This window comes from Tamandua tetradactyla, chromosome 1, assembly GCF_023851605.1.
Source record: "Tamandua tetradactyla isolate mTamTet1 chromosome 1, mTamTet1.pri, whole genome shotgun sequence".
Lineage (NCBI taxonomy): Eukaryota > Metazoa > Chordata > Mammalia > Pilosa > Myrmecophagidae > Tamandua > Tamandua tetradactyla.
The window spans coordinates 8830929-8839259 of NC_135327.1; the positions used below are offsets into that span (position 1 = coordinate 8830929).

The 8331-nt window shown below is 43.0% G+C and overlaps 1 long non-coding RNA gene across 2 annotated transcripts in view; it reads left to right on the forward strand.

Annotated features, from left to right (window-relative positions):
- LOC143690472 (uncharacterized) overlaps nucleotides 1-7014 on the forward strand; it is a 120756-nt gene extending 113742 nt beyond the window's left edge. Inside the window, exons 4-5 of one of the 2 annotated variants that reach the window (XR_013179147.1) lie at nucleotides 1743-1852; nucleotides 6511-7014. This is a non-coding gene — a long non-coding RNA (uncharacterized LOC143690472). The remainder of the gene's footprint in view (nucleotides 1-1742; nucleotides 1853-6510) is intronic. The other variant, XR_013179149.1, reaches the window with a different exon arrangement.
- Nucleotides 7015-8331: the final 1317 nt, after the last annotated feature.

Below are 8331 nucleotides of genomic sequence, written 5' to 3' on the forward strand. Positions count from 1 at the left end.
ATGGCATGCCGCTCCCTAAAGCTGCAAATCAAGGTTTTTTGTGACATTTCTTCTCCAGTAGTGACTTGTGATTAGGTGGTTGTTCCTAAAAAAGGTCTATCCCTCATCATTTTTGCAATTTCCCCTTGATTTTCTTGTTTGGCAAATTGCAGTTTCCCAGATAAAGATTGGTTTGGAGTCTACTCACTTTCCTCCTTCATTACTCAGTTGGAAACACACCTAAGATTCCTGCTGCTGGTACTTCAGACACCATCTGGTTCGATGCCCTCGTTTTAGAGATGGGGAAACTGAGGGCTGGAAAGGAGTGATTGCTTATCCAAATTCACACAGTGAAGCAACAGCACAGCTGAGATAGAAAGGAAATGCCTGGGTTCTGTGTTCAATAATCTTTCTCCCTACCTCTTGGTTCAACTAGTAAGCCTCCAGCCTATGGCTCAGCTCACGTCAATGTTGAGCTGCATGCTTCACTGCCTGGAGGTAGAACCTGCCCTAGGAGGAAAATGGTTTTTTTTTCCTCACAGTGGGAGAGGATATATTTGGTCCTGAGAGGCCCTGAGGCTTTTGGGGTTGGCCACACAATGGTTAGGGATTGAGTCAGGGTTCCAGCTCCTCCTTTAACTGCTGTAGAATTCTAGGTGGTTCTCCTGGCCTCTCTGAGCATCAGTTTCCACTTCTGTAAAGTTGGAATGGTGACCACACTAACTATGACACATCAATTGGATCTGAGGATAAAGGAAAAATAAATCTTTGTCCCAGCCTGCAGAATTGGGTCCCTGTTGAACTTCGTCTTACTCCAAGCTACTCCTTGGTCTCTGCACTCAAGCCTCATGAACTTTTTCTGTCCCTCAAACATGCTATGGTTTTCCTGCCATGGGGTCTTTGTCTATGCAATTTCCTCTGCCAACAAGGCTCTTTGCACCACCTCCTCCTTAGCTGCTCCTCTATCTGATGCCGGCTCAGTCTTCAGATTTAACTCAAGAGTGACCTTCTTAGCGAAGTCCTTCCAGATCCCAGATGGGACCAGACTCCCTATTTTATCACCATTCATCTCCTTTCAGAGCATCTGGTCTCAGTTGTCAGTACACTGTCTTTGGTGTGAGTACCTGAGTTTTGTCTGTCGCTTACACTAGACCAAGAGTTCTGCAAGGATAGGCTCACCATTGTATTCCTAGTGCTAAGTACAGTGCTCAGCAGATAGTAGCTGCACAATAATGTTTTATTGAGGCTTGAGTGTTGACATTCTTTTAAAAATATATTTGGGGCGGGTCACGGTGGCTCAACAGGCAAGAATGCTTGCCTGCCATGCCAGAGGACCTGGGTTCGATTCCCGATGCCTGCCCATGTGAAAAATAAACATATATATATATATATATGTTCATTTGATCTTTATAGTCACCTAGTAAAGAAGATATTATTATCACATCTGTAGCAGAGACATATGTTCTATTTTCTCCCAAATTTCTTGGCTTCCTTTGAAGTTTATCAAGATGAGGTGAACTGGTCATTCTGGATAATGAAGTATGGGGGGTGGGGAGGAGCCGTGTGTCAGTTCTGAGATTGTTAAAAGTCCACTCTAATTTAACTCTTCTCTGGCCAGGAAGTGCAGTCATTAGATGGTGGAGACTCAGCTTGGGTGACTGTATAGAGCAGAGACCCTTTATGGTATAAAGGCATTGATTTGGTGCTTGTTTGTTATACAGCATAGCTTAGTTTATCCTGACTAGTACATTCCCATCTTGCAGATAAGAAAACTCAGCCCTGGAGAGGAGAAATGACATGCTGAAGGTCAACAGGATGATATCCAAAACTGGGATTCTGCACCTATCTGTCTCATGGAATGGTGAGGACATAGGTAAAAGTTCATCCAAAACTGTAAAGTGTTATGCAAAGGATGAGATTTCTAAGGTGTTTTTCTAAAGGTCTGGTATAGGTCTTTGTGCTCCATGTTGGGGGTTGGAAGTAAGGCTGAATACCTGCCGCCATAGACCTGCTGGTCCAAAGGACCTTGTACTATCTTCCATATCTGAAGTATTGTCACATAGGTACCAGTGAATGGCATTTACTGGCTAAGGCCACCTCTTTTGACATTTAGGATGAAGCTTGGCCATCCTCCCACCCCTTATGGATCTCTGTGGCCCTAAATGCCATAGAATCTGAGTTTTTTTGGACTAGCCCAACTCTTTACTGGCCATTACGTCCCCTGGGCACATGCTAGGCCAGTGGTCATCCAGCCTATTTGGGAACATCCTGAATTTCCAAACCAGATTGAAGTGAGTTAGCCTGTCCAGACTAGACCTCAGATTTGTTGTCTATTACCCCTCCTTCCCCATCTAGCCTTCCTTCCAGCTCTAAGAACAGAGGTGACAGTTCAATTCAAGGTTTTTCCAAAAGGAGGAAAGTTCATTCTAGGCAGAGGAAATAGCTTGATAAAAGGCATGGTAGTACCAGAAAACTTGGTGTAACAGGAACAGTGATTATGAATGAGTGTTTTAAATCTCTTCCCTGCTTCTGAGAAGATTTCTGTCTTGCTGGGTTTGCCTTTGTTATACAGAATCCAGGCAATATAAGAAATAGAAAGATAGCATTCAGGAAGTCAGAAGGTTATGTTGATCTAATTGATGAGGAACTAATGTGAGAGCCTATGGAGGATAACAAAAAGAAAACCCTCATGGTTTGGGGGTTGAGAGTGGGTGAAAGAGAGAGACAGAGAGAGTTTGTGTTTTGGATAAAAGCTGTGTAGGGGATAGTCACAGCAGCAGTAATAGGGAAAGACGGTTTAAAGATGTTTGTTACGTATTAAGAATGGAATTCTCATGGTTCAATGGTAGAATGCTCACCTTCCATGCAGGAGACCCGGGTTTGATTCCGAGACCATACACCATCACCACCCGCCCCCCACCCCCCAAAAAAAGAATGGACTTCTCCCTTTGGGATAATGGAAAAGTTTTGATATTGGGTGATGGGGGTGGTAGCACAACAGTCAACAGTGTGAATGCAATTAACAGCCGCGAATTTTATATTTGAATGTGGTATAAAGGGGAAACTTGGGGTTGTACATATGTTATAAGAATATGAATTTTTAAGAAATCCATAGGATGGTACAAAACAAACAGTGAACCCTAAGGTAAACCATGGGCTATAGTACAAACCATGAATTGTACTATTCATCCATTTTCATCAATTATAACAATGTGCCACACTAATGCAAGGGATTAGTAATAGGGTGGTATAGGAGAACCATATATATTATATATATATATATATATAAAACTTCTTTAATTGTATTGTATAACATATATACAAAGCAAAGAAATGGAAAAGCAATAGTTTTCAAAGCACTCTTCAACGAGTGGTTACAGATAAGTCCTGAAACCTAGCCCAGAAACTCTAGCCTAGATCCCAGAGTTTTGCCATGGGCTACCATACGATCCTCTCAGATTTTTCCTTCTAGCTGCCCCAGAATATAGGAGGCTAGAGGGCTTAAATACTTTTTGATCATCCCAATCAACTTTTTTTTCTTCTTTTTTTTTGGTGAAAAATAATATATATACAAAAAAGCTATAAATTTCAAAGCACAGCACCACAATTAGTTGTAGAACATATTTCAGAGTTTGACATGGGTTACAATTTCACAATTTTAGATTTTTACTTCTAGTTGCTCTAAAATACTGGAGACTAGGCGAGATATCAGTTTAATGATTCCGCATTCATATTCTTTGGTTAAACCCTATCTTCTCTGTATAACTCCACCATCACCTTTGATCTTTCCATCCCTCTCTTTAGGGGTGTTTGTGCTATGGCAATTCTAAATTTTTGATACTGGAAGGGTCTGTCACTAATATGGGGTAGGGAGATGGAACCGTTTGATGTTCTGGAGAGGCTGGGCTAGGCTTCAGGGCTTATCTGGGCCAGGGACCCACCTGGAGGTTGTAGGTTTCTGGAAAGTTACTCTTGTGCATGGAACCCTTGTGGAATCTTATATATTGCCCTAGGTGTTCTTTAGGATTGGCTGGAATGGTCCTGGTTGGGGTTTGGCAGGTTATGATAGGTAGCAAGGTCTACCTGAAGCTTGCATAAGAGCTCTCTACTCTATATGAACTTTTTCTGCTGCTGATACTTTATTAGTTGCACTTCTTTTCCCCGTTTTGGTCAGGATAAAATTGTTGTTCCCACGATGCCAGGTCTGGATTCATCCCTGGGAGTCCTCTCTCACATCACCAGGGAGACTTTCCCCCCTGGATGTCATGTCCCACGTAGGGGGGAGGGCAATGATTTCACTTGCAGAGTTGGGCTTAGAGAGACTGAGGCCACATCTGAGCAACAACTGAGGTCCTCCAGAAGGAACCCTATATTTTATGCATGAATTTTCTGTAAACCCATAACTTCTTTAATTAAAAAAAAGAAGAATGTACCTATCCCTTTGGAATTTCTTTGAGAGTCTGAGTAAAGATTTGAAGTACTTTACATTACTTTTTGGCTGTTGACCCTTTCTTTATAACAGTGGGTTAAGATTGGACCACATGGGCCAGACCCATATTTGGGTTACGGAGTTTTGGGGAACAGGCGTCTGGGTGGTGAGGACCATTGTGGGTACAAGGATATGGGGATCAGGATGTGAGGCTGAGGGTCTTCAGGGAGTTCTAGAGTTGCTCAAATTCCCTGGTCAGCAGACCTGGTGTTCTGTTGTTCACCAGTGAAGGTATATGGATGAGAGCTCACATTTACCTGCACTTACCATGTGCCTGGCAGACTTAAAAAAAAATTATATATATATATAGTTTTTTATAGTTTTTGCATGGACAGACACCGGGAATCGAACCTGGGTCTCTGGCATGGCAGGCAAGAACTCTGCCTGCTGAACCACTGTGGCCCATGCCTGGCAGACTTTTAAAAGCTTTATCTGTATTATCTTAGTAATTCTTGCAACAACCCAAGTAAAGTAGATATTATTATTGTTATCCTCCATTTTACAGAGAGAGGAACCGAATGAAGAAGAGATTAAGTAATTTACACAAGGTTGCTCCACTGAAGATGGTGGCGCCTGGATTTGAATCCAGAGCTTGTTCTCTTAATTCCTAACATAAGGATCAAAGCAGTGGATTTTAAAAGGAGAAATGACTGAAAATTTCTGCAAGATTTTATTACTTCTCCCTCCTTTCTTTCCTTTCTTCCTTCCTTCTTTCTTTTCTTTCATGAGGGGCTTACCACAGCATTATGTGAATTTATTGGATCTATAATATGGTTTGTGGAGGCAACAGTTTTAGGTACAGAAAATTGGTTTCCTTTTCAAAATGTCATGTTTTTCATTTCTGTCAGCATCTTGGGCTTTTTCAAGCTTCCTTCAGCTCCTAAGTTATCCAGAAGCAAGCCTCAAAATTAAAATGCTGGAAGCCCTCACCAGCCAGTTTGAGTTTTGTGTTGTTCAAAAGGACACTTATATAAAACCAGGAGTTAACTGCTAAAGGAGGGAAATGAGTGGGAGATTAGGGGGATAGAAAAAGAAGCAAGTGTGAGGCAGCTGGACCTCCCCAGGGGTGAGTGTGTCCATTCATCCATCCTCCCATCTGCTTATCCATCCTTTCATAGATGCAGATATCTCATTTATCCCTCTATCCACCCACCCAACCAGTCATCCAACCCTGTACTTCCTTCTCCCATCCATATATTCTTCTCTCCATCCTTCCATCTACTCATTGATTCATTGCATGATTGAGTTATTCTTTAAATATGTATTTATTGAGCACCCAGTCTGTGCCAGGCACTGTGTTAGGGGTTGAAGATACAAATATGTGTAAGTCCCAGTTGCTGCCTCCAAGGGCCTATGGTCTAACAGAAAAGACAGAAGTATAAACTGATGCATCAGTCTGATACTGTGTTATTAAGAATGCTGGGGATCAGAAAGCAAGGGAAGCCTAGGGAGAGGATGATTAAAAATATAAAGTGGGGCTCCAGTTAGGGTTTTGCTTTTTTCGCTAATGCTTCAACAGAATGATGAGCTATACTATTTCTCATGAGTCAACCTGGAATATCTGGTGTATTACCCTTTATTCAGTATCTTCTGTATATCTGCAATTGTCCAAGAGAGTTTACAAACAACTGTATTCAGTATTCCCAACAGCCCCAAAGAAGTGAGACTTAGAGAAGCTATTAATTCTTGCCAAGATTACATAGCAAATGAGAAGCAAAACAGGGACAGAGGAGATGGAGGGGGAGAGATTGGAAGTGGCACTAGGTGGGTCTCCTGAGGTAGGCTGGGCCCTGTGAAAGCTGACCTAGAGCAGATGGAGGCACAGGAGATTCAGTCCAGTGGAGCAAGCGCTAGTGTTTAGAGGCATGTCAGTCAGCTAGTTCTGCATAACAAATCAACCCCAAATTTTCACTCTCATCGCTCAGGGCTACTGAGTGTTGGGTGATCTAGGCTGGGCTTCAAACTATGGATTGGGCTGGGCTGAACTCCTCAATGTGGGATGAACTTAGGTTTGCTCCATGTGTATTCATTTTGGCTTCCAGGCTGGAGAGACAGTGAGTACCTGAGCCATGTTCTTCTTATGGTGGATCACCAGAGCGCAAGAGTGTAAGCCCAACTGTGCAAGACTTTTCAAACCTCTTCTTGTATTATGTCCACTAAACATCTCATTGGACAAAGAAAGCAAGTCATGTGGCCAAGAGCAAGTGCACTCTACCGTGGATGTCAAGGCAAGTCATAGGACCAAACCCAACATCAATGGGATGTATACCTCTCCCATGGAGGGGTGTGTAAAACAGTGAGCATTTTTGAGCAATAATCCATAATATCCACAAAAGGTGACAGTAGTTCTCAACCAGTCAAGGGGTGAGGGTGACATGGGGCAGAGAAAGTGGCAGGTGTCCCACTAGCAGAAATTCCAGCAGTCCCGACAGGTGGCTGGCATCAGGAAAGTCAGGCCCTAGGAGCTGAACCCCTGAGTTCAGGGCCTAGCCTCTGGTTCCATAAAGAACTGGGGTCCAGGTGCAGGACAGAGACTGAAGTAGTATATGAAGAGTTGACCTGTGCTGAGGGCTCATAACTTGGCAGGAACTCAGCTTTCAGAGCTAGGGCCAGACTAGAGCTGCTGCCATTGCGGATGCTTTTGGTTGGTTTGGCCCTGGAACTGGGGCAGGGCTGGGATCAGGAAGATGAGAGTCTGTGGCCAGAAGCAGACTGGCTGGACCTGCCACGTGAGTATGGACAGCATCTCTTCCAGGTGGACTATTGGAGACACATCAGTCAGCTAGTTCTGGAGTGGTAGAGAAGACCCTGGAAGAGCAGGCAGGGGCTGGTTCCTGCCCGGCTTAAAATGCCAAACCCTGCAGTGTGATCTGCCTTGGCAGGTCACTGGAAGCCTACCAAGGATCGGAAGCAGGAAACAGAGTTGGCTTGAATTGTGCTTCAGGTCATTGCTGCTCAAAGTGTGGTCCACGGACTTGTAGCATCAGCATCACCTGGGAGCGTCTTAGAAAAAGAGCATTTCAAGCCCCACTCTAGACCTACTGATTTAGAACATGCTTTTTAACAAGATCCCAGGGGATTCCTATGCACATTAAAGTTTGAGGAGTGTTGCTTTAGGAAGAAGGGTAGAAGGAGGTGGACTCTAACTGCGTTCATCCTCGGATGCCTCTTCCCTCTAGTAAGCTCAGCATAGAACTAACTTATTAATAGGCTTTCCATCCATGATTATTGAATGGCTTCCCTCCTGCTCTCCTTTTCCCCCTCTAAAGCAGGGCTTCTAACTTTTTTCTTCTTCATGGAACCCCTGTCGGTCTGGTGAGACCTATAAACCTCTGCTCAGTATAAAGTTTTTAAATCCATAACAAATATATAGGATTCCAAAGGAAGTCAATTATATTGAAATACGGTTATACAAATGTTAAGAAAACACATTGTGAGATTGTAATAAATGTTTTTCTTTATTAGCACTTTAAATATCAAGCTAGCAGAAGGTTTAATAATTATTATTATTTCAAAGTGGTGTTGAATGTAAATGATATTTCAAAGTATCTGATATCTGCATCAATTCTTAGGGGATATGAAATCATGTCCAAATTTCTATTGGTGCATCAGGAAGGGTTCTCTAGAGAAGCAGAACCAACAGGAGATATCTGTAAATATGAGACTTATGAAAGTGTCTCACACAACTGTGAGAACCTGAGTTCAAAATCTTTAGTACAGGCCATGAACTGGCAGCTCCAGTGAAAGTCCTCAATGAACTCCCCAGGAGAGGCTGGCTGGCTGAAGTGGTAAAAGAGAATCTCTCTTCTGAATTCTCCTTAAAAGCTCCTGGGCGATTAGATTAAATGTCACTCAATGCAGAA